Raw genomic sequence first — 27,591 nt, 5'->3', positions numbered from 1 at the left:
ACTGGCATGAGTAAACTCTGCCCTGTCTCTTCCACTGGATTAACAACACAGACATCTCCATTGTGAATAAACTGAAGCATCTGAAAATTCTGAAACATTTTATTTCAAATGCTATATACTATGTTTTTTGACCTATTATGGTTGCAGACAACTAGGCTGAAAGAAAACACAAGTGATTCTTAGCAATTGCAGTGGCTCTCACAGATCCTTCCTTGATTTCAATCAATAGATTTTAAGTGAAAAATGCTCCTAAAATTCTTTTCCCCTACAGTGTAGCAGTAATTCCAGCTATAACTATTTTTCACTTTCACACTAGGCCCATGCCTTTCAAAATCCAGGTCAAATGGTTCTGTGCCCAAAGTATCAAAAATATCTCCTCTAATAACTTCATGTTTTAGGATACTCTAAGCTAGCTATCTACTTAAAGATTACTCTGTTTAAGCAACAATATAAGACCAATTATTTTTCTCATGTAACTAACACTTTTTTAATAAGATCTATCATTTTTTACTTTTGGAAAGAAGAGAAGATTAGCAAACAATCATGTCTTATTTTGGGTCCCTTAAGAAACAAAGTAAAGAATTCATTATTTATATTACACTTAGTATATTATCAATACCTTTTTACATGTAAGAGAACTACATAGTAAAGACAAAAAATTATTTTGATCTGGAAAAAATACACACATTTATTCACTGAGGAAAATTTAACTGTGTTCTATATGGTTTTTAAGAGTTTTGAACATAGCATAATAGATATCAAAATCTAAGATCAAAATCTACTGAATATTTGCTACGCAGGACATATGGCTAACTTTTGATTCCTCAGAGACTAAGCTGGGTTTAGAACGGCAGTTACATGCTTCTTTCTCATAGGTCACACTGGTGTATTATGAGTAAAACTGAATGTGGCCTTAAGATGAAAATGTTAAAGAAAGAAAACCTAGGAAGCATGGACATCTGTCCTAGAGTTGGAGCCTGCATAAAAAATAACCTTTGTATATTTCAGTAGCCACTTTTCCTGGGGCTCCCCTTAAAAATAAAATGTGGACACACTATATGAAGACATTCTATCCTACCTGATCTCTGTACTACATCCTTGCTTGTTTCTAAGATGGAGACTATTTTCTTGAATGATCCTAGAAATCACCCACCTCTAATCTCTGTTGTACCAGTGAGTTATATGACGTAAAATACACATTATTCTTATTATTTTCTTAGGCCATGTTATTTTTGTTATAGCATGGATGGATTTGACAAATTGAGGTAAACAAAAGAAACACCAAAAAAATCATTTGTAGGAGACTTTCAAGCCACTGGAATGGAAAGTAATCTTCCACATATAGGTTTCTGTTAGTTACTTGTTACTCTCTATTTCTGAATATTCATGAGATGAGTTTTCCTATTTCTTTAATTTTGATATTGAATTGCAGGGAAAAAAAGTTCTTCACAAGATGTGGGAAAGGGATCCAGGCTCTTTTGAACCCATCTAAGCAAACAAAATGGGTTTTTTTGCCCAGAAATCCCTTGGACTTCTCCCTCGGAATCTCACTCAGCATGGGGCAGGTTGAGTTTCCTGGGGACTCTCCTCTCTCCAGGTGCTTTTGATTATCTCTACATGAAGTACTGTGGTGCTCCAGGCTGAAATTAGCCAAGCACATGAAAGCCATCCTAAAATCTGGATGAGACCAAATTAAAAGTTGGTAGTCAGGTTGTTATTACAATGCAGGTGCTGGGCGTTTAATTCAACATTCTTTAATTAAAGATAGGACAGTCATGACACTTGACATGACCTCCAGCAGACCTACACATCAAGATAAGGCAGAATCTCGCAGAAATCTAGATACCATGTCTTTTAGTTTTTGTCTGTAGGGGGAAAATGCTGGGAGATGGCTTTTTGGCTGTATTTAATTTTGATTTTAAGAGTTAGGAGCAAGGTCTCAATAGTGTGGAAGGGAAATATAGAAGTCTAAAACTGATAATCATAACTTTTGAGATTAGCAAGGGTAATAATTTAAGGCCCTTAACATTTTTCGCAATAAATTAGTTATTATTAGTCATCACTGCTATTGCTTTCTACTTAACAACTAAAACCATAATTTGTTTGGGATTTTTTTACCGGTGGGAATTTAAAAGATTGGAGAACAAATTGGTATTCAGCAGTAAATCCATGCGAAGCCTTGTCCCTAAAATTGGGCTTCATCTTTTTGCTTAGTGCACTGCCAAGTTTGACCTTGGCCTTCCAAAATGTGGATAAGAAAAGGACTGCATGTTTTAATTCCTCTAGGTCCCCTTGAAGAAACTTCTCACATTGTCTGAAGCACACTGGCACAATGAAACACAGTCATCTCGACTCTCAAAGGTAAATGCTAATGAATTCCAAAACACCACTTGCTTGGGTGAACTCCATCCTCAGTGCTGCACAAAACCATAGAAGCAGGAGGAAAAAGGAAAAGAAAATATGTTAATAAAAAAAATTCTCCCATTTTTTGAACCAAGTTGTTGAAGTTAATAAAAGTTCTCTAATTTCAAAAGAAAGCTCACACACCATTGAAAACCCTCCCAGACCCCCTGGCCCAGGCCCAGAGGGCTGCCCTGGCTGATGAGAAACAACTGTTCATGTTACACAACCATGCAACAGGGAACGGCCTGGCTTCCTATCAATTTTTGTTATTTTCTTCATCAGGAACTTTTGGGATTGATTTGATTTTAAAAACACTGCATTAAATATTATTTTAATTCCTGAGATTTTTTTGGAGGGAGCCTTAAATTTTGCCTTGAGGTGAGAGTTGCTAATCCTCGCCCAGCCCTGTTTATTGTTACCATTCCTAAGGTTGATTTCACTTACAAAGTTTCTTTCTCATCCAGCACTTCATTGAACCAAGCCTTTTGATCCTTTTCAGGGACTTGTCAGGTGATCAAAAAGTCAGACAATGGATGAAAAAGGAACTTTAAAAAGTGAACATAGATAATGCAAAACGAAAACAATCCCCATTATAGGAAATATGTGAGAGTTAACTAACTTTCCTTAACGCTGCACTTTTGGCATTTTGAATTGTTTAATCTTATTTTAATTAACACTTAAGAAATTGTCATTTAGTGGTGTTATAACTCATATTTTCAGAGAGACTTTTATAATCATTGTTTTATTTAAAGCCCAGTTGAGTATATTAGATTCATATTATAGATTTAGAAAATAAGATTGTAAAAAGAAAAAAAATGGTGACATTTAAAGTGCGAAAAGTAGCCAGGTGTGGTAGCACCTTGATGAGGTAGGAGAATCATGAACTTCAGGCCTGTTTGGACTACATAGCGAAACCCTGTCTCAAAAATAAATAAACAGTGGACACCTTGCCTCACACCTGTAATCCCACCTACTCCGGAGGTGGAGATGAAAAGGATCCCAGTTCAAGGCTGGAGGCAGGAGGTAGGAGTTGTCAAGACCCCATCTCAAACAATAAAGCTGAGTGTATAACATGCCTGTTCTCCCAGCTACAAAGAGGCATAAATGGAGGATCACAGACCAGACCATCCTGGACAAAAAAGGTGAGACCCTGTCAATACACAAGGAGCAGGAAAGACACACAGGTTCAAATGTAGAATACCTGCCTAGTAAGTGGGAGTAACTTACCTAGTAACTTGCCTAGTAAGTGGGAATAAGCTTCAGAATAGCTTCTGAGTTCAAAATCCTACTACCCTCCCAAAAAAATAAATGCAGTAACAAATAAAAAAGCAAATAATTAAGTGAGGTAAAAATGAGAGAAGTAATAAATGTTTTAGGAATGTTTGTCACTATATCTTCAGAACCAGGAGCCCTGGTTAATCTCACTTCTCAATTGTTCAAGGTAGAACATACCACTTCTTAAGTGACTAACTGAATATGTTTTACTCAACTGCATGGCCTGGATGAATTATGCAGAGGAACTTTTTTTTTTCAGTGTATTTGGTCTAAATACTCATAATAAACCAACTGACCAGATGAATTCCTCCTAGTCCTTTAGAGAGCAGAGCCAGAATCTGTGGTTGCAATTGTGTGACGGGATCCATCTGCACGTGGACATGTGAATTCAGAAAACTCATGCCATGATCTGCCTCCTGTACCCATCTTAGAATCATAATTTGGGTCTGACTTGTTAGAAACTATTAAACAGTTCTAACACTGGTTTGTTTTTTTTACAATAAAAAGTTCCAAGACTTTCTTTCAAATCACTAATCTACACACTCGTGAGTTTCTAAATTTCATTTTGAATCCAAGTGCCATCCAATTTATATGACACGTCTTGTTATTATCTTGTCTCAGGCAGATTGCTTGTTATATAGTGTAAGTCCTTCATCATAGTAAGTCATTTTTAATTTGACCTTCTACATTTAGATTTTCCTCATGTTTTATTTTCTTTCTTTCCAAAGATGGTAGAGCTCTCTTCACCATCACAGCTTAGTAAGTCACTTTTGATTTTTAGCCCTCTAAGGAAACATTTCAGGAATGTCTTTATCACTTCCTAATTTCTGATAAACTAACTTATTACTAGCTTTAGAATCAGATCTTGTTTGAACTCCAATTCTGACACCAAGAATTCTCATGACTACATTCCAGGCACACAGTATTATCTACCTGATCTCTTTTCTCATCAGCTTCAGGTAGATAGCAGTGCCTACCTCGATGCAGAACTGTGAGGATTAAAGCAGTAACATATGTAATGTGCCTGGAATTACTGCCAGCAATTTCAAATGGTTCCACTTAATAGAAAGGGCTTAACAGATGCCGGCTTCTTGGCTTTCCTGGGAAGAGACTGCCAGGGTAGAGACTTCCAGGGAAAGTGACTGCCCTGAGATGAAATGCAGAATACCTCCTGCAAAGCTCAGAGAAAACCAGTAGAAAACTGAGCACAGGCATTGACCTCTGGGTTATCAAATGTGGTTTATTCTTCTGTCTTTATTGTGAGTTTTGATAGAAATTCAACCAAATGTTGGCTCTGTCCTATCTTTTACAGAACTTTCTTAGAAGGATCTAAAATTATTCTCTTCCACTTCATTGGTCATTTTCTAGTTCTCTAGGGGTTATATTTGCTAAAATGTGCACTAACCTATTCCCCCCTTTTTCCCATTAGGGGGGCCTGAGATGGAATTTAATTTTTTAAACACTGAGTGTTTTGTTAAATCCCTATTATAAGTTTTCATGACCCATGATAAGAAAAGACATTTCAAAAATGACCACAGAGACCACAGGATGTTACTCCTTTTACAGAGGGCACTGTTTCTGAACAGAAACTGTTAAACCACTAACCTCAACATACCCTTGAATCCACTGCAAACAGCAGAGGTAGTTGAAAAGGGTTTATTTTTTATTCCAACTTCTAGACAGACCTTTTTACTTCCTATCACAAAAGCTAACATTCTTTTACCCATTCCCAGTGGAGCAAATCCCCACTGTGTTACTGAAAGGTGCCCTGCCTCAGGCAAAGTTCTGTTTGACAGTAATGGGATCTCCAAGTCCTGAAAGGTAGAGACAAGACACAGGACCAGAATGTAAACCAGGCCATGAAATTGAATATTCATAAACTTAGATTCACTTTCCATGATGTTCAAGTAGAGGAATAAAAAACATACCAGCATTTCAACAAAACACTTGTTAGTCTTACTTAATTTATTTAGAAGGATGGTTAGTAGAGATGGAGGAGAAAAGATTGTAGGACCCTGAACTAGGGTTAAAGATCAGTTCCTGTTTTAGCTGAAGGACTTAATATAACACTTCCCATGTTTGTTTTCATGAGTTTTTCCATCCTTCTTCATCGGGTTTCACCACGGTGTATTACATCTTTTCATCAACCCAAACATTTTGAATAAAAGCAAAACTGACATAGATCACTGATGAAACCCCTACATTAATTCTTACAGTCTTTAATCACAGGTAATATTTTAATTAAGTCCCTGCTCTCTACCTACACTTAAAACTCAGGAATGATAATTATTACTTTAATTATCAAAATCTGTGTCCACATTGATTGTATTTTTAAGCCTTCATTTTGAAAGGTTTGAGGGAAATTATCATGATCCTTCCAACATCTCAATATAAAAAATATTCTGTGACCTTTTAGAGACAATTTCTACCTAAAACGTTATAAATACTATCTCTAGATTAGTATGAATGGCTTTCCTTTTCCTTGTTTTTTGTTTGGTTTGGTTTGGTTTTTTGGCAATACTGGGGGTTGAACTCAGGGCCTCAAGTTTGCTAGGAAGATACTCTACCACTTGGGCCACACCACACGCACTTTTTTGCTTTGGTTATTTTTGAGACAGAGTCTAACTTTATGGTTGGGCTTCCCTGGACCATGGTCCTCCTATCTATGCTAGAATTAATGGTATGAGCAACCACGCTTAGCTCTTCCTTTGTATTTTCTAAAGGTTCTACAAGAAGCATGCACTGTTTTAGAAATGTTAAAAATATTTTAATCAACAAGGTGTAAACTGACTTTTCTTTAGGACAAATTCTTCATGGTTTGTGGAGGAAGAGTGTTTTGAACAAGATTCTGCATGGAGGTAGTACTGTTAGTGGGTGGAGATAAGAGGAAAAGAGCTATGATTAGAGAACAAAGACAGGTAAGGAGGTTTTCAGAAGAAACTTCATCTGGTTGCCAACTTTGAAACTCACTGGAAAGTGCTGGAAACTTATGGGAATTTATAGTCACTGTAATTTGTACAAAAAGAATAGTGCAAGATGAGCTTTGTATTTCATAATGATGATGCTTATAGCAATCTTTGCATACTCTGATAATATATTCTTCTTGATTGATTGTTGATTACTCCTCTGTCCAACTCATTGACTTTCAAACCCATCTTCTCCATAACCAAAAATAAGAAATAAATTTCATGTGGCAACTCTGTACATATAAGCACACACATGTACACACACATTCAGCTGTGTAAGATTTCCTGGTAGCAGCAAAAAATAGAGATCTCTAGTGTTATATACCTAAAAGTGTTTCTATGGACAGTGTTGGAAACATAGAAATGAGTAATTGGTTGAAGGCATGATGTTGTCCTTTAGTCTTTACTTCTGCCCTGGCCTGCATGGGTATGCTGTGTGAGCCTGACTAACAGCGACAGGGGAACAAGAAATAAAACACACACAAACATACAGACTTACAACATAAAACAGAAAAGCTGGAGATGGGAGGGCTGCACGTTCCCGATGGGAAACGTGAGCACCTACTTGAGCCAGAGTATTTATTTTATAGGTCAGTACAAGGAAAAGACTCAGGTAAAAACCAACCCTTAACAATTCTTGATGCAAGGTGAAAGGAATGAGGTTTGGTGGGTTAATTTTCCTAAGGCTAATGAAGCTTAATTACAGCACATCAGTTCTGGAATCATCAAGGCACGCAGGACACCTTATCTAAGGTATTGATGAATCTGGCATCAGGGAGTCTCCTAACAGTTCTGGTACTTTATCTAGTTTTGCGTCAGGGGGCTAGAATGCGGACACAGCAGGTTGTATTCTACAAGGAGATGGGAGAACAAAGGTCAAGACACCAGGTACTGGGAAAAATATGGTAGAAGAGGCTGTGCAAACTTCTACATGGAGAGGCTGTGCAAACTCCATTATATCCCAGTCCAGGGTCATGCCTGGTCCCCAACATCTCCCCCTACTCTATTTCTTAAAAGCTCCCGATGCATTTCTATGTTTAATCCAAGGAGTTGCCTTTTGATCTTTCAAGTTCTGACTGAAAGTAAGCAAAAACAACAGATCATTAATAACACAATGCCAATGAAATACCAAAAGGAATATTTTAGAGCATTAAAAGGGTTAAATCCTTGCAATTCATCTAATATAGTTTTGTTATGTCCACAGGAGCAGCACCTGATCGTGTGCCAGCTGCACGGCTACAATTTGCTGTCTTAAGTCATGTAGGTTAAGGGAATCATTACTTTCCCAGGCTCCCATGACATGTGTTTAACGAGTTTCCATGGGAAGTCTGTGGCATTGTAGGTGCTGCAGTGACACAAACATGTCGGAAGCCTGCATGGCACGGTAAAGCTTGACGGAATTTCAGCGTTTGAACTTCATCTCCCATAGCCAGCAAAGCAGCTTCTAGAGAATTTAAGCAGATATCAATTTTTTCATCTACAGCAACTTGCTGTTGAAAGGCATAACTGACATTTTGTGTTAAGGTGTTAATGTAATGAGCATTTTGAATGCTTTGGGAGAGAGCTACTGCAGCAGTAGCCGTGGTGGCAATAGCAGTGATGGCAGCCACAATGCCTGCTGTCAAGAGCCCTACAAATCTTTCTTGTCTTACTAATAATGATTTTATTTCTTTGACAACCTGTAGTCCTCTGTCATGATACCATGGTCCCGTGAAATTTCTAGGTACCAAGATATAGGGGCTTTGTTTTACTATAAGTAGGCTGCCATTTATGTAATTGTCCACACATTAGGTTAAATTACAATTAGACCAAGGGATATCAAAAATAGTTCTATTTTTAGAGACGTTAATTGATCCAGCCAATAAAGCAAAAGGATGGTGAACACAAGCTTGCAAGCCTTTAATAACAGAGCTGCCTGAATGGCTAGTTAGATTGATATTATCAGTAGCAGCTCTGAGCTGCCATATATCCGATTGAATGGTTCCATCTGGTCCCACCAGAGAGGTAGTCCAATACCCCATAATATTGGTTTCAGAAGTGCCATTATAAGACCAATACACAAGCTTGTAGCCTGCAACATTCATGGCCACTGGAGAAGTAAATATACATTGTTCCCATGAGGCTGCCTTATGGGGGCACCAGGGATTGCGTTTGTCATGACAGTGGGGAATGTGAGGCCAATGTGTAGCATTATATGGCTCAGTGGCATTAAAGCTGAAAAATTCTAGTTTTTTATCAAGAAACTGAGTACCATTCCATAACAGAGCGCTTTTCCAAATGGGCGTGAGAGGGAGACAATAAGGCAAATCCCCCAGACATATGGGTAAAGCAACAGCTTGTCCTGTAAAACTATAATTAGTGAAAGCAGGAATCAGGTGTCCACTGGAGTGACTTCCTACCAGCTCAGCATCATTAGTAAAAACTGACATAGATGGACTTTTCCAGGTGACTGCATGAAGCAGAGGTGGATGAGGCACAAAAGCCCAATGTACTGAGTTTGGGCTTCTGCAGCATTTACCTGTTGACTAATGATGGAATCATAGCCAGCAGAAGGACAGCAGGAGTTTCTTCCTGTCCACACCTCTTAATGGCATTCTTGGCCATATCCACCAAGCGTTTTATTTGTCCCCAAGTTGGGAGAGTAGATCCCTGGGTTGTTTTACTGCGTTTGTCAAGGTGATGATGTTTTCTCTTGTAGGACCAGTAAGGGTGGTTCCTTATCACCTTCAGTGATAGGATCTCAGTTGGTTTGGTTTTTGGCAGGCTTGGACTCCTCTCCTCCTCCATCAGGTGGAGCTTCTGCATCTGATGGCTGATGGGTTCCATGCATCTTCACAAACAGTGAGGGTACCCAAATTGGACTTTCTGCACCTTCAGGAAAAACACAAGCATGGCCTCGGCCCCATAACAAGACCGGGCTAGGGCCTTGCCAGGCCCCAGTCATTACATCTTTCCACAATACCTGTGGCAAATGTTGTTTATTATGATGTTCCCAATGTTTTTCAGCTGGAGTAAACCCAGATTCAGAGCAATTTTAAAAATTTAAAGTAAAAAGAGCTTTGTTAATTTGAGTGGCTGGGGAGCTGTCTCCCCCTTCTTGTCTTTGTAATTGAACTTTTAAAGTTTGATGAGCTCATTCCACTATAGCTTGGCCTTGAGGATTGTAGGGTATGCCTGTGGTATGAGGAATTTTGTAGGAGGAACAAAAAGCCTTGAAGGCAGTGGATGTATAGCCTGGTCTATTATCAGTTTTAATATTGAGTGGCTTGTTCATCATCGCAAAGGTGGCCAATCAGTGATTTATGACATGGCGCATTGCTTCTCCTGATCTTGGAGAGGCAAAAACAAAACCAGAGTAAGTATCAATAACAATGTGGACATAGCGCTGTCGTCCAAAAGATGGAATGTGAGTAACATCCATCTGCCATATGATAGAGAACGAAGACCAGGAGGGTTACTGTCCTCACTGGACACAGGCAAATGAGGAGCATGCTTTGAACATGACTGAACAATCTGAAGAGCTTGTCCTCGGGTGATATGAAAATGTTTATGAAGAGCTCTGGAGTTTTAGTGGAACTGAGAATGACTTTGTATGGCCTGGTTTACTGGTGATGAGGTATCCACATGTAAAATTAATGGAGAAACCAAGGCATCAGCCTGGTAATTGCCCTCTGCCAATGGCCCAGGAAGGCCAGAGTGAGACTGGAGATGGCCCACAAAATAGGAATGTTGTTGTAATAAAGCCCTTAACTCATGGAAGAGATGAAAAAGCTGTTCATTGTTAGTAGGTAGCTTGTTCAACCTTAGCCAGGGCCATACAACCTTCCGGTGTGAGATATCTAGGTGAAGATGGTTGAGTGTCTCCCTGTAAAATTTTTGAAAATCATTTAAAGTTTTTAAATTATCTTTACGGATTTCTATTTTTTGGGGGCAGATAGTCCGTCCCTCAATAAGCTGTCCCAAATATGAAAAGGGAGATTGTTTTTGTACCTTACGTGGAGCTACAATAAGGACCATTTGGCCAAATTATAAACAACAAAAGAAGGTTAGAAGAAGTTGGCTTACCTGGCATCCATTTTTAGTTCTGTCTGGACTATAGATGATATCCTGACAACTTAAAAATGCTGCAGAATGTCAACAGACAACAGTTAACGGTTTTGAAAAAAGCCAATAATATTTAGAAGGCCGAACTCAATTGAAAATAGGTACTGGCTAATTGCAAATGCTCTGAAGAAGGACCCAGACTGAGAATGAAAAGACTTAGAATAGCCATGGTTAAAATACTGAAAAATAGTTTGGGAATTGTCAGAACATTTAGTTATTTCCATTGTAGACTGCATTTTTAGGAAAATAATTATCACTGATAGTATTAAAACAGCAGCACTAATGCTCCTCGTTACAATTAGGAACACATGGACACAAGCTTGTAAAAGTGTGGCATCATTAACTTTAGATCTCTTTAAGTTATGGAAGCCAATGCCAGTGATCCCAAATAGCCTTATTGTTTTATGTACAGTTACATTTTATACATATACAGTAACACTTATTTGACTAAAACTAGTATAGGCCAGGATTTAAGTAGCAGGATTGCTCAAATGCAAGGTTTTACTGAATGTTAACTGTTTACAAACAGCACACCTGCCAAAAGTTTCACTAACCATTTTATATGTCAAAGGTTTAGATGCAATGCTTTTGGATAAACAACTTTAGCTGGTCAGTTAAATGTAACTCTTTTGGATAAAATAGAGCTTTAGCTCATCATTTTACATAAACTGACACATTTAATTTTGTAAATGTTTGTACCATATTTAGATTAAAGCATAGACACAGAACACAGTTATGAGGTGGTCATTTAAGAGAACTTTGATGAGCAAATATGTAAATGAACTCTGATTTAGTAGTACTAAAGCTTGACAAAATCAACAGAAAACACAATTAATTACTTTGAGAAAATCTTTCCCTATAACAGTTTTTTGCAGATGTTACTCAGAGCAGAATAATATTAAGATAGCTTTGTTATTTTATGGACATAGAGAATTAGATTTTATTCTGACATGACCCTAAAAACATTCTTTTAGGCAACTCTTAGATTATAGTCAACTTTAACTTAATCACACATTGAAGCTTTTTATTATACACTTTTAAAACCTACTCAGAACTTCATACAATATACTAAACCCTCTGATGGTTTGTCCTTATTCCTCCTCTCCATATTTGAAACAATCTTTAGGACAAACCCTTCTTTACAAAATCCTTTCTCATCTGAAAACATTCCTTTTTTCCTTTAACTTTTTCCCAAAATAAACACTCAATATCTATCCATATCCTTACTACTTGTTCACTTTGTAACTTATATTTTAAACTAACTTTTATAAGAATTTTAAATTTAAACAAAATTGTTTTTGCAATTAGCATTGTTTTTAAAGAAACCTTTTGTTAATAGATAATGATTATAAAAGAATTGAATGTAAATTACACCTATGACAAAATGAAACAGATTAAGGTTACTGTCCATAAAACAATGCCTATAATTAGTTAGACCTGATTAACATAGCCTTTAACAAACTGGTTTTTCTTAAAAGTAGCAGTAGAAGAGGTGGCAGAGAGAAGAGAACAGAAGTTATTGTTTTTCTTTACAATAATTTTATAATAAAAATCCTCCTAAAGATGTTTAAATATACACATATGCAAAAAAGGTTTTAAGTTAGGCATGCCATAAATGTCACTTTAAGCATGCAGACATTCAAGAACTCAAGAATATATAAAAATTAACTAAGTGGCCACAAGTACATTGATTACTTTTTTTTTTTTTTAATTTTTAGGAGCAGATTGAGAAGTGTCCCATTCTGTTCTTTTAGGACTCATTTTGGGCAGCTTAACAGCTGAGGCAAGAATCAATTTTAGGAATAGTGTTTTGAGTCAGTCTCAGTTTTTAGTAAGACTGTTGACACAGCTATTAGATTTTTCTCTAACAAGTTAATCATACAATAGACATACTCACACAATGAAACACAAAACAAATACATTAATATATACAAAATTTACACAATGAAACACAAAACAGTTACATTAATTTCGAGTGCACTCTTAGACAATCGAAGACTTTAGATTTACATCTGTTTTTAAACACACATACATAGCGATCTCTTTATTTAGACTTACTTTGCCCCATATTTATTACTCCCAAGAATATTCAGAATTTCGCTCTCCCCTTGCCTTATTTTCCTTGTGGAGGGGTCCTCCAGAGAGCGTTCCCTCGCCTTGTCCAGTGAGTTCTCTTGTAGTCAGGCACCAAGGATGGGCGCCACTTGCCTGTGCCCTGCATGGGTATGCTGTGTGAGCCTAAGAGCGGAGGGAAATGAGAAATGAGACACACACAGACATACAGACATAAAACAGAAAAGCTGGGGATGGGAGGGCTGCACGTTCCTGATGGGAAACGTGAGCACCTACCTAAACTAGAGTATTAATTTTATAGGTCAGTACAAGGAAAAAACTCAGGTAAAGATCAAGCTTTAATAATTTTTGATGCAAGGTGAAAGGAATGAGGTTTGGTGGGCTAATTTTCCTAAGGCTAATGAAGCTTAATTACAGCACATCAGTTCTGGAATCATCAAGGCACTCAGGACACCTTATCTAAGGTGTTGATTAATCTGGCATCAGGGAGTCTCCTAATAGTTCTGGTACTTTATCTAGTTTTGCATCAGGGGGCTGGTATGCTGACACAGCTGGTAGCATTCTTCAAGGAGATGTGAGAACAAAGGTCAAGACACCAGGTACTGGGAAAAATATGGTAGAAAAGGCTGGGCAAACTTCTACCATGCAGAGGCTGTGCAAACTCCATTATTCCCAGTCCAGGGTCATGTCTGGTCCCCAACAACTTCAGACTGAAAAATTTCATCCATTCATAATTAAAAGAGAATCTCAAGAAACCAGAAATAGAGGTGGACTCTGACAACTTGAGAGAGAATATATTCAAAACCTATAACAAATATCATATTAAGAGTATAAAACTTAAGCTTTTCTACTAAACTTAGAAGCAAAGTAATTATGCCCCTTTTATCACTTTAGCATTGTATTTGAAACACTAGCTAATACAATAAGACATAAAGTGGAAACAGAAGGTAATATACACATTGGGAAGGAATAAATAAAATTGTCTTTGTTGATAGATGACATGATCATCCCAAAAAACTCCTGGAACTTCTGAGTGACTACAGCAAGGTTGTAGAATACAAGACTAATGTACAAAAGTCAATCACTTTTCTATGTACCAGGAACAAACAAGAATTTGAAATTAAAAATATAATACCTCTTGTATTGTCACCCCAAAAACCAAAACACTTAAATATAAATGTAAGGGGTGAGGATAGGTAAGACACCTAAAAAATTAGCTAGCATTTGTTGCCCTTAACGCAGAGAAACTAAAGCAGATACCTTAAAGCAACTGAGGCCAATAGGAAAAGGGGAACAGGTACTAGAGAAAAGGTGAGATAAAAAAGAATTAACCTAGAAGGTAACACACACACACAGGAAATCAATGTGAGTCAACTCCCTGTATAGCTATCCTTATCTCAACCAGCAAAAACCCTTGTTCCTTCCTATTATTGCTTATACTCTCTCTACAACAAAATTAGAAATAAGGGCAAAATAGGTTCTGCTGGGTATTGGGGGGGAGAGGGAGGGGGCAGAGTGGGTGGTAAGGGAGGGGGTGGGGGCAGGGGGTAGAAATGAACCAAGCCTTGTATGCACATATGAATAATAAAAGTAAAATGAAAAAATAAATAAATAAATAAATAAATAATATGTACAAGATTTACATGAGGGAAACTACAAAGCTCTGATGAAAGAACTAAATAAACGTAGAAAGATTCTGTTTATGAACGAAGTCTTGAATTTATCAAGATGGCAATTCTTCACAACTTGATCTGTAGATCCAATGTGATCCCAGCCAAATTTCTGGCAGGTAATTTTGTGGATGTTAGCAAGTAAACAGATTCTAAAGTTTATGGAAACAGGTAAGGGACCCAGATAATCAACACCATATTCAAGGAAAAGTTGGAGACTGACATTACCTAACTTACTATAAAGCTTACTATAAAGCTTCAATAGATAATACGGTGTGGTATTGGTGAAAGCATAGACAATTAGATCAATAGAACAGAATCCAAAGCCCAGAAAGAGAGTCACACAAATGGAGTCAACTGATCTACAACAAATAAGTAAAGATAATGCAAAACATTTCAACAAATGGTGTTGTCACAATTGGACATCCAAATGCACAAGAATGAATCTGTATACAGACCTTACACTTGCCACAAAAATTAATTCAAAATGGATCACAGACCTGAATGTAAAATGAAAAACTATGAAACACCTAGACTATGATATAGGTAAAAACCTAGATAGCCTTGAGTAGAGCAATGAGTTTTTAGATACAACCATAAAAGCATAATCCATGAAAGAAATGATTGGTTAATTGGAAAATTTAAAGCTTCTGCTCTGTGAAAAACAATGTCAAGAGAATGAAAAGATAAGTTATAGACTTGGAGAAAACATTTACCAAAGACACAACTTTTTATTATATTATCCTAAATATACAAAGAACCCTTATAACTCAAAAATAAGAAAACACACAACATGATCATAAAATTGGCCAAAGATTTGGAATGACACCTTAATAAGAAGACACACAAATGTCAAATAAGTATATGGCAAGATGTTCCACATCATTTTGCACCAGACAAATGCAAATTAAAACAAGATACCATTACATACCACTAGAGTGGCCAAAATTTGAAAGTCTGTAGCACCAAGTGCTGTCAAGGGTGTTGGTCATCAGGAATTCTCATTCATTGCTAAGGGAAATGCAAATGTACAGCCACTGCAGAAGGTAGATTAGTAGGTTCTTACAAAAAAGCTGAATATATTCTTACCATAAGGTGCAGCAGTTGCATTCCTCAGTGTTTATCCAAAGGACATGAAATGGTATGTCTACACAAAAACCTGGACATAGATGTTTATAGCAGTGTTATTCATAATTGCCAAATTTGGATACAATCAAGATGTTCTTTAGTGAGTAAATGGATTAATAAACTGTGGTACATTCAGACATTGGGATAGTATTTTGTTCTGAAAACAAATGAGCTATAAAACCATGAATGGATATAGAAGAAACCTAAGTTCATATTGAGTAAAAGAAGCCAATCTGGAAAAGCTACAGGCTGTATGATTCCAGCCACATGATCGTCTAGGAAAAGCAAAACTGCAAAAACTGTAAAAAACCAGTTTCCATGCTCACCAGAGGTAGCAGGGAGGGAAGAATAAGCAGAGCCTCAAAGAGTTTTATGGCAGTGAAAACACTCTGTATGGTACTATAATGATGGAGGCATGCCATAATACACTAGTCCAAACCCATAGAACATACAACAGCAACAACAAATCCTAATGTCAACTGCGGACTTTGGGAATTACATTGTGATAGGTAGGTTTGTTAATTACAGTAAGTACACTAGTCGGGTGTGGAAGGGCGGTAATGGGGGAAGCAATGCAGATGCAGGGGAAGGGGCACGAGTAAGCTCCATGCCTTCCTCTTGATTTCTCTGTAAACATGAAGCTACTCTAAAAAATTAAACACTAATGATTAACTCTCAATCAATATTAATATTTCTCCTAATCCCAGCTCAGTGCTTACGCTTGTGAAAATGGTATTGCTTAGTCTTCCTAAATGTGTCAGAATTTCACAGTATTTTTAAAGGCTGTTTAATATGGATGTTGGGTGCCACGGCACTTAAACAATTGGTTGTTTAAAATCCTCTGAAGCTAAGTAAAACTATATATGTCACAAATACATAAAATTTTATTAAGTATCAAAAATATAAAATACCAATCTGGAAAAATTCTACTTCTTGATATGAATTTCCACAGCTCACCTGGAAAAATAATTTTCACACTTGATCTTGATATATGGAAAAATCTAATGAGTGCTCAGGAGATAGTGGTGATGGATGATTTGATGGCATGTTCTAAGGACAAAGGATCAAGGCTCACCATTCTTACTCAAGACAGAAAGACAATGAATAGAAAATGTTTAGGAACGAACAAAATCCACATAGGAAGTTTTAAAAACCACTCATAATCAAATTTACAAGGAAAACATTTTCCATGAATCACAAAGACTGATTTATAGTATATAGACCCTTGATATGTGTATGGATTCAATTAATTCATGGCATATTACATGATCAAATGTGAATCGTACTACATAGTAAGAACAGTTCTAGGATCCCCCTTCTGGCTGAGAAATTAATGACTAAATCCTCAGATCTGAATAGAAGCTAACTTCATAAATTTCAAGGTCAAGTTCACGCCTGTAATCCTAGCTACTCAGGAGGCAGAGATCAGGTGGGTTGTGGTTCAAAGCCAACCTGGGCAAACAGTATGTGAGACCCTATCTTGAGAAAATCGAACGTATTCACAAAAAAGGCTGGCGGAGTGGCTCAAGTGATAGAGTGCCTGCCCAGTAAGCATGTAGCCCTGAGTTCAAACTCCAGTATCATTAAAAAAAAAAATTTCTCAAGGTCAATAGATTGACCAGCTGATATTAACAAGGACATTTTCTCATTGTTCAAAGCCAGACCACCATCCTGGGCCTAAAAATGTGGCATCAACATGAGATCTAAGCAACTTTGATAACAGTGGAACTCAAAGACACATCTATATTCTCAAGATTTATTATCCCCCCCCCAAAAGTTTCAGTTCACTCTTTACATGAGTTATCTCATGAAGGGAAAGAGAACTCTGGAGACAAGCATGAAGAAACAGTGGAAAACTGAATGGAATGGTGAAAGGAGAGCACCAGTCACACTCTACCTGTTTTCAATTTTTTTCCAGGGCCAATATGACTGAAAGTTAAGGTTTATGAAGAAAAAACAAGAACATCTTTGACTGTATATCATAAATATTTAGACCAGGAGAGAATGTTTAGAATGGTTTTATCTAGTCTTGCTTTACAGGCTGGAACATTGTGGCTTAAGGATGTTAAGTGGCTGTCATAGTGCCTGAAAGAATAAGGACACTTTTCTAAATTACAAAGCAAATAAGAAGTTTGAACCTCTTATAACCTTCAGAAACAGTATAAGTTTATACTTAGAAAAAGTACATAATTCAATACAGATAAAGTAAAAGTAAGTGAATCTTCAATAACCAAAGAGTCAAAACTGTTAATAGTTGTTTTTGAATTCTCTGGTTTACCTGTCCCTAATGTGCCTAGTTTAGCACACCCTATCAGCAATGGGTGATGGGCATTTAGCTCCAGATTCTTCCTGAACAAAGGCCAGAAACAAAGGAAGTAGCAGGAAGAAGTTAATCCTTCTGGAGTATTGTTGCCTTGTATAATGTATACTGGTTAGGTTTTGCTTGCTTCTATCTATCCGGCTTTGATTTGGTAACACATTCTCAGTCCCCTGGATAAATTCCACTTTGCTGCTAGATGCCACCTTCATGGGATCGTTACTCCAGTCGAGTTCTAGTCAAGTTGCAAGCCTGTGATATTAACTAGGCCAAGTATACTCTCCTCTAAAGGATTTTGAGTATTAAAACACAAAGACCTAAAACTGGTAGAGCCATTTCATTTTAAGAGAGAAGAAGTTGGTCACCATTTACTGCCACTTGAGTTCCTGCTTTTTGTCTTTTCCTGATTCTACACCTTCCCCTTTTGTTCTGGAGAGCTGGCCTGTGTTTGTCATTTTTTGCATCCACAAAAAGATACTGAGAAAAGAATTAGAAGGAAGAAAAGTTTTTCTTTTTTTTTTGGCTCCAAGTTTCAGAGATTTCAGTCCATGATCACCTGGCTTCATTACCCTGGACCTCAGGTGAAGCTAAAGCATAATGGCAGAAAGACATGGCAGAAGAAAACTTTTCACTTCTTTCAGGAAGCAGAAAGAGAAGAAGAAGGAAAAGGTCCAAGGACAAATTATACCCTTCAAAGGCACCCTTCCAGTGACTCACTTCCTTGAATCAAGCTCACCTCCTAATAGTCCATTTAACAAAAACCTATGAATGGATTAATCTACTGATGGAGTCCACACCCTCATGAGCCAATCGTCCCTCAATAGCACCACCAGCTGGGGACCATCACTTTCACACATGAGCTCTTTTGGGAGACACTTCATATCCAAAAAAGAACATAGCCAGCATAATTTTAATTCATGCATTTTCTTTTTAAACCTCAATCTTTGTTTTGCTTATGGCTTGGCAGAGGTAGGAGAAGGGAGATGTCATATCTCAAGACCTAGCACATTGCTTGCCAAATAGAAGGTCTTTAATAAATATTAATGAATGACTGCTGTGGTCAAGGTAAATGTTGTCTATTATTGTGTATGTAGGATTATCACCTGACATGGGCCCGGGATGTGGTGGGGTGGTGTTTAAGGCAGGCTTATCAAAAAATGTGCCTGAAAAGTCATCTTTACACTTCCAATAAAATGCCTGAATTGAAAACATGAAATCCTGTAAAAATAAGTTTCAATGAATCCCAGGTTGGTACAATTCCACTAATCCTTTTTTATACAGCTGCTAATATCCAATGTGGTCATATGAAGGTGTGAGGACTTTAGGAGCTAGTCAAGTCACGAGCACACCACTCATTAGTAGAACTAGTGCCCTTATCAAAGAGGCGAGAGAGTGCCACCCCTTCATCCATATGAGGATGCAGCAGCAAGGCTCTACCTTGGAAGATTAGAGCAAGCCCTCACTAAGACAACGGATTCCCTGGTACCTCAATCTTAGACTTTAGCTCCCAGAACTGTGAGCAATAAATTTAGGCTCTTATAAATTAATCTAAGGCATTTTCTGTAGCAGCTCTGATGGACTAAGAAAACACCCCCCCTATAGATTTGTTGTATTGTAAATGACCCAACATAAATGCGGTAACAGTCAAATTCTGCCAAAATTGAAATTTTTCATCTCTTTTCTCTTTTGCCATCAAGTAATATTACCATTGCCTGAGAACAAGTGGACTGAGTTCTTTCTCAACCAGGTCTATGGGGTAACAAACAATTCAACTTTCTTTGTGTGCCAGGGCCAATATCAGGAAAAACTGGCACAAACTCTCAGGAGGAAATGCTAATGTGACCCCTCTCCACAAAATGTTGACACTTGACAGCTCTGTGTTTTCAGAATCTGACACTCAGGATGTTATCAGTGTAACAGAGGTCTTTTTGAGTTAAAAACAAGGCTTAGAGTTCTTTGATTAGATCCAACGTGGGCTTTGGGAACAGGCATGTTGATTGGGCCTGTGTAAGATTTGTAGAAATGCAACATTACATTTTTTGCCCATAACCTCCACAGTCTTTGTTTCTGAGCCTAAAGTAAAAGTTTTTCTCTTTTGCTCCCAAAATTGAAGTATTGGGGAAACAGCATATTTATGGAAAATATATCAAGAAAGACTAAAATAGAATATGGCCAAGTCTGCCACTTTAGGAGAGTACAAATTTATTGAAATCATATCCTTAACCCAAGCAACAACCATCAGGATTCTTTCTTGTCTATTTAGATTTAGATTTTAAAAGCTTTAAACCAATACCCAGCTGTCCAAAGGAAGGTTTAAATAATTTGGAGTGTGATTTATTGTTAAGAAAGTCAGTCCCAAGGTTTTGTCATCTGGGACAAATGACATGCTAGGAATAGGTAGATGGATTTGTTCGGATGTCAGAGTGTATCGAGATAAAGTCACTCTTTGTTTACCACCTGGGAAAATCATGTAATCTCGAATTTTAGTTTCTTCATTTGTAAAGTAAAAAAGATAAGCATAAGTTTTAGGTAGGTTCTTTCGAGGGTTAAACAGAATAACACATAGGAAAGCATCTCGTTAGGCACTGAAAGTAATGATGATGATAATGATGAAAAATTAAAACCAGAAATAAAATCACTTTAAAGCAGGGAGAGCTTCACAAATAAGGAAAATTATTCAATCGACACTGAAGTCTTCAGATTTATCCAGCAAATGTCTGCCACCTTTGTTGAAAATCTCCATTGTTGCATGTTTTCCTGCTAAAGTCAGTGTTCATTCTGTCTTTGTGTATATTTTCACACCTTCTAGATGAAGGCTTGAATTCCAAGGGTAGGAAAAGGGAATGGTGGATGGGTAAGCATAGAGCCAGCACTGTGGTCTCACATCAGAGTTGATGTGGTTTAGGACAAGTGCCCTTTGAACATGACAGCCTCTGCCTTTGGGAAACAGAGAGCAAAAGGGGGCCAAGGTAGAGAATTCAAGTCAGCAATATTTTGGGTTTTTTTTTTTTTTTCATCTGATGAAATCTTTTTTAAAAAAAAATTATATTATTGTAATAGGGGTACATTTCTCTTCTGTGCATTATTTTTCAGAATTCAACATGTTTTTTCTAGGGCCACACTACCCTGAACATGCCTGATCACGTATGAGCTTAGAAGCAAAGCAGGGTCAGACCTGGTTAGAACTGGGGTAAGAGAATTCAGCATGTTTTACATATAGAATTTTGTTATCTTTTTTTGTTTGTTATGTCATAAACATTTCTCATCTATTAGAGAATTTTTATAAAATATAGTTTTAATAAATGCCTATTAAATAATTATTTACATTATTAAATAAAAAAACAAACATTTATTACAACTATATTTGTAGAAATTCTCAAATGATATATAATGAAGATATAATTTTATATAAAACTTACAAGTGCATTAATAGGTTAACATCTGAATGAAAGTTACATCCAGAGGTAGATTTTTGTTCTTTTAAATAATATCCTTTAAAATATTATAAATTAATAATAATTTTTGCTCTTTTTGATAATTAAATGTAATGAATATTTCTATTCTTTTTTTTTTTCTTGAGACAGAGTCTCACTGTGTAGCCCAGACTGGCCTTAAACTTGTATGATGAATATTTCTATACCTAACTCTGCATCTTGGATTATGAAAATGGAACTACAAGACCAAATCATTAGAAGTTACTTTTGTGGTATAATTGTTTGATGATCTTAATACATATGACTACAACAAATTTTAAATCCTAGGTCAGTTTCACATCGAACTTCTTTGGGACCAACAAAAAATTGAGAAATATTATTTTATTTTTTTTGGCAGTACAGGTCCTCATGCTTGCTAGACAGTTGCTCTACCACATGGGAGAATTACTTTTGATAACAGAAATTATTGAATATTTCCTCTTGCTCTTCTAAATCTATTACATTCAGAATCCCACTTAATTCTCCCCAAGAACCCTGCCATGTTGGCACTGTTATTTATCCAATTTATAGAAAAGCATAGTGAGGCCCAGAGTATTGAAATAACTGGTCTACACAACTAGAGATGGTCAGAGTCAGGATTAGAACTTGTGCCACCTGGCTCCAGGACTTTCCTTCTTCACTACCATCTGCCCTGTAATAAGATAAAATTCTTCAGCTCACAAGTAGGAAAAAACAGAACCAAACCTCCATATAGGATGTCAACTTAATTTTTATGACCTGCTTTTCATTAAAGAATATCACTTTACTGGACATGGGGGCTCATGCCTGCCATCCTAGTTATTCAGCAGGCAGAGATTGGGAGGGTCAAAGTTCGAGGCCAGATGGGGCAGTTAGAGAGACCCCATTTCAACCAATAAAAAGTTGGGTGTGGTGGTGCACACTTGTCATCCAAGCTACTTGGGGAGCATAAATAGGAGGGTAATGGTCCAGGCCAGCCTAAGTTTAAAAGCCAGACTCTATTCCAAAAATAACTAAAGCAAAAAGGGCTGGCACCTGCCTCACAAGGCTCTGAGTTCAAGCCCCAATACCACCAAAAAAAGAAAAGAATCTCATTTGGGTGGCAAGAAGGCAAAATCAAAGAAATTATTATGAGCACAGTGGCCAGAGAGGCTGAGTTAGGATGCTGCTGGAAGGAGCTGATGTTCACCAGAAGGAAATTGGAAGGTTGAGGTAGAAGCAACTCCATTCTGAGTATTCAGATGTTGCTCTCAGCTGATGTCCCTGGTCTTAACTAGGGATAACTGAGCGTGAGGTGACAGAGAGAAGAATTTAGTTTGGAGGATGTATAAGAACCAAGAAATAAGAAGCATTAATCAAGTAGGAAAAGTTCATCCACCGATCCGGAAGGGCCCCTGTAAAAGGGCACTTATCCTTTCTATAACTACATCCCCAGAACTCAACAGACTGGCTAGAATAAAGAAATTCTTCAATAAATAATTGTTGAATGAAAACTAACTATACTACTTAACAGAGAACTTCCAAGGCCAACGTTCTGCTGGAGGACAAGTGGAAACCATGCCATGTAGGCAAACAGTACACCCATGCCTGTTCGAAGGAATGAGTTTGCAGAAAGAGATTGAACCTGTAGGAAGAGGGAGTAGAAGCTGAAACAGTACACAGCATGTAAGAAGTGGGGCCTAAGTAAGAGATGCTTTCCTATTTTAGAGATTTGAGAAAGAAGGTGCTAGAATTTGTTATGTATATAAAAACAAAAGCTAACATAATCTACTATCCCAAGCTCAAATCCAACATTTTTATACAGAAAATGTTCTGATTCTATATATGAATCCAGATATTTTAATCGGAAATATACTGACAACTAATATTTTATTTAAGAAATATTTTTCAGTAACTTTTTGTTAAATTGGAAAGGAAGGGGCTAATGGTAAAATTAAGGGAAAGGTCCGGAAAAGCAAGATGGAACCTTAAGGGTGCTTAGGCCAGGCTGGGCCCTGAGTCCTAAGGAGCAGTTGTACACATAGCTAGTTAACCTCTTGTGATTTGTACTTAAATGTATCATACTGTATGCAATTTTTTTGCATTATCATTTGATACCTTATATACTTTGCAGTTAGCACATGTCTTCTAGGCTACCCTTGCTTATAAATCTTAATATGGAACCACCTGTTACTAAACTTTAAATTATGCTGAAAATGATGATGATAATAATGAAGATTTCTGAGTACATTTGCTTATCTTCCAATCAATTCAAGGTTAACTTGAAGACATTTAACCATATACTTCTATATGTCTGCTCTTCTTCTCAGAGTTTAAATATTCAGGAATTTTGGAGGCAGTGTTAACTGATGGTCAAAGAAAAGACCTGGATTCCTGTCCAGTTCTAGCTGTATGACCTTGGGCTAAGTTAACTGAGCTTCAAAGTTCTCATTAAACATTAGGGATAATTATATCTGCATGATAGGATTGTCCTAAGACATAAATGCCATAGCATATGGAAAGAGCTGATCACAGTGTCTGGCACTTCATGGGCAGCAAAGGAATAGCTGCAGCTGACCCTAATTCAACTCTACAGAGTTTCCAAAATGAACCACACTATTGCAAGAACAGGATTCCTCATGAGACTCCCGTAACTTCCTGAGTATGGGTAGGCCAGAAGTTCCTTGGGAATTGTTGAAACATTTTCTTCCAGATCTGATGAATTCCAGGGCTTGCAAAAAAATGCAGAAGTGAAAATCATTAACTAGCATCTGCAAAAATCATTATATATGAATGGGTGAAAATTTTGGGGTTGTTCTCAATATATCCCAGCCATATTCCTGTTCTTAGCAAGTAGTTGCTACACTTATTTTTTACTTTTGCTCTGAGATTTGTTCATATCTTCTTTTGTTAACATCAATGAATTCCTTCTTCTCCGGTTACAGGTGGAGGTTGAAGACTTCATTATAGTGGAATAAAAACCAATCTCAATTAGAAAAAGTTTACCATGGAAGAAAATGTGACTCAGGAGTGAATTCATCCTTTTTCTATTTGTTTTTTGAAGACTGAAGAGAATATTGTCTCCATTTTTTTCTCTCAATCCTATGAATTATTTGTTCAATTTTAAAATACATTAGTGAAAGTGAAATTCAAAACATAAAACATGTTTAAACAAGCCCTTGGATACTGGGTAATGCAAGTATAGAAAGCCACTGAGCAGAATTCAGTAGAAAATTAATCTACCAGTGATCTAGGAAGCAAGATCTAAATTTATATACATGTGATAATTTGAAGCCTGAAGTTGAGTTGAATACTTTCAATATTACAAAAATTACAAAAAATTTCAATATTACAAAACTGTAACTCGCAGTTTTACTTTTAAATTGACTTACAAATTTTTTTCCCAGTTTAAACTAGGCAAGAGGTTCACTGTGTTTAAAAGGTCAAGAAGACATAAAGCAAAAAATGTCAACCTCCCTTGTTATGACACAAATTAACTCTATAGTACAGGCCCTGATTTAATCAGTTACCAGAATAACAAAAATATTTTGAACAACAGGGAGCATAACACGTTAGCTAATGGTTCAAAAAACTGAAGTAAACAGAAAGAAGTTTCTAACTCACAAAAAGGCAGATAACAAACTGGAATACAAACATGGAGTGAAGACATAGTAATAAAAGAAAAATAAGCTAAATAAGTAATAAAAGCAGATCAATAAGATTGTATCAATTAGTAAGAAAAGACAACTGGGGGCTACAAGACAAATAAATGAATAGCTAGCATTCTGATAATTTTATCAGGAATTTAATGGAGTAAGGATTCGGAAAGTATAAATCAAATAGGAGTATGTGTTCGTACGTGTGTGGGGGGTGTGCATGTGTAGGTATGTGTGTTGTTTGCCAGGTTAAGATGATGGCACAGAGCTGGTAGAATGGCTCAAGTGGTAAAGCACCTGCCTAGCAAGCATGAGGCTCTGAGTTCAAAACCCAGTACCACCACCACCACCAAAAAAAAAAAAAGATGGTGATACAAATTCAAAAGCCTCATAGTTACAAGAAGCCATTGAGTTCAGCATTCTACCCCTTTTATGCCCTTCTGTTTCTGGTGTTGCCTTGAGGGTCCAGTAAAGTGAGATCAGGGTGGTCGGCAGGAAACCCAGGCTTTTCCTGTCACTGTCACGGCCAATGAGGGACACTTATAACAGGGAAAACACTCTTTTCCCCTAAATAACATGGATGCAAAGTATTTGGAAAATGGTTGGCTAACATTTATCGATGACAAGATGGTAAATGTTCAAAGCTGAGTTAAATATGGTTCTTTCAAGTACACTTTGAAGAGGAAATTAGCATCAAATAGTTTCAAGTTTTTAATTAATAAAAGAATAAAAAGATTGTCAGTGATGATACCAGTTTCATGGTCTAATGTTGTGATAATTTTTAGCTTTTCTATAAAATCAAGTACATTCTCATATTTTTTTAATCTCAAGAGTGTCTCATTACATTATGACTCTAATTCCAGATAATTATTTTACTTTAACCTTTTGTTATTTTATCATTATTAACTGCTTCTTATTTCTAACAAAATGAACACAAGGAGATACATTAATTTTTAAAGTTCTAATTACAGGTCACTTTTTTATCAGACACCTTAACATTCCTTCACATGTGAAATACCTCACCTCAAACTACCCATCCAGTTAGCTTTCAATCTTCTGGGCTCTTGAGTGTAGTCAGGCACAAGGGAGGATGCCTTTTTTTTTTTTCCTCCTAGATATTAATGTTACTCAGCCTCCCTTTAAAAATATTGTGAAGTTTGACTTGGAAGAAAGTTCTATCACTTGCAGCTCTTGCTGGAAAAGTTTGTCATCACCTCGGTAATATTCCTCCTGGTTATTTCATATCTCGGCAGTGGAATGCCCTTCAAAACACATAGTTAAGTAATGGAGTTGAAATTCTCCCCAAGTATTCCTTGCAAACCTAATCTTATTCTGAAAACTTTCTCCCTTAGATTTTGTGCTTAGTCGAAAATTATTGTTGCTTATGCTCAAAGAATGCCTAGAGAATAGTTTTCATGTGCAAATGTGTTTAAAGGTAGTCACTAGTATGACAGACACCTTAATCAGATAATGTGCCACCATAGATGACCCTTTAGAAATCACTGGAGCATCCAGTGATGAAGAAAATCAGAGTCAGTCTATCAACATTTTACCCTTATCTCAGTGTAGACTTTAGAGATAAAGGAAAGTAGAATCTCATAACAATCACTAAGAATGGTCTGGGAGAAAACACAGCTTTTTGCATGGGAATTAGAATTCTATAACTTGAATTTTCATTCCTGAACTTGAAGATGTTTATGATGTTTGAAGAGTCTACTAATTCCTGGCATTTCAAGATTCTAAAATGTATTCCAGTCTCTGGAAGTTACTTTTTCTTAACAAAATTAGAATCTTTTAATTAAATGTCTTGGCACACAGAATGATTTTGTGTAAGATGTAAGTTAAGATAAAGAATTCAAAGTTCATTAAGGAAAAATAAAATTAAATGTAAAGGTACACAATAAACATTTGCACAGCACTTACTGTAAGCCAGTCACTGTTGTTGGCATCCCATAAATCTTGAAATATGACTCTTTCCCAGAAGCTCATGGGCTTGGGTTTCCTCCCAGCCTAATTTCCACACCGTAGACCCTTGCTATCCACAGCTGCATGGTTCCACGTAGACTGCTATTGAGGAAAACCCAAAATACTCAGGATGCAGTGCTCTAAAATTACCTAAATTTACCTATGCTGTACGTACAACTGGTCTGAGCTTGAAACACCACGGAGTAGGCTCCATTATTGTCACAACATTATTATTGTACAAGTCAACACTGCTCACTAAAAACTAGATCTTATTTCATGTCTTTATCTCACATACTGTAGATGCTTGATTCATTTTTTCCCATGATGCAGTCCAATTTCTACTTAAAGACATCGCCTCCTTTCAATAAATTTCACATTTCACTTTACCACTTCAAATAAGCTCATTCACTTTTACCTTGCTTCTTAGGCATGATTTGCTTTGGGGGAAGCAGATTTTAGCACATTAAGGGAAGGGAAACACTTTAGCATATCCCATAAGGATTTAACACTTTAGCTTATCCCATAAGGACTTAAACACAACTGACAATAATGCAGATGGGGAGAGCCTCTCCACATCAACTGAGCTGGTGGAATCTAAAACTT

At 36.9% G+C, this 27,591-nt stretch overlaps 1 long non-coding RNA gene across 3 annotated transcripts; it reads right to left on the bottom strand.

Moving 5' to 3' along the window:
• Positions 1-27,287, bottom strand: LOC141423309 (uncharacterized). 3 transcript variants are annotated; one of them, XR_012448069.1, is made up of 3 exons: positions 26,947-27,287; positions 9,163-12,986; positions 1-2,417 (listed from the first exon to the last, which is right to left on the bottom strand). It is a non-coding gene; the product is annotated as an uncharacterized lncRNA (long non-coding RNA). The 3 variants fall into 3 exon arrangements; XR_012448071.1 differs by lacking the exon at positions 1-2,417 and adding an exon at positions 5,219-7,720; XR_012448070.1 differs by lacking the exon at positions 1-2,417 and adding an exon at positions 7,744-8,088.
• Positions 27,288-27,591: the final 304 nt, after the last annotated feature.

This window comes from Castor canadensis, chromosome 5 (genome assembly GCF_047511655.1).
Source record: "Castor canadensis chromosome 5, mCasCan1.hap1v2, whole genome shotgun sequence".
Classification (NCBI taxonomy): domain Eukaryota; kingdom Metazoa; phylum Chordata; class Mammalia; order Rodentia; family Castoridae; genus Castor; species Castor canadensis.
Note: the sequence above shows the minus strand (reverse complement) of the source record. Positions and strands in the feature narration are given on the sequence as shown.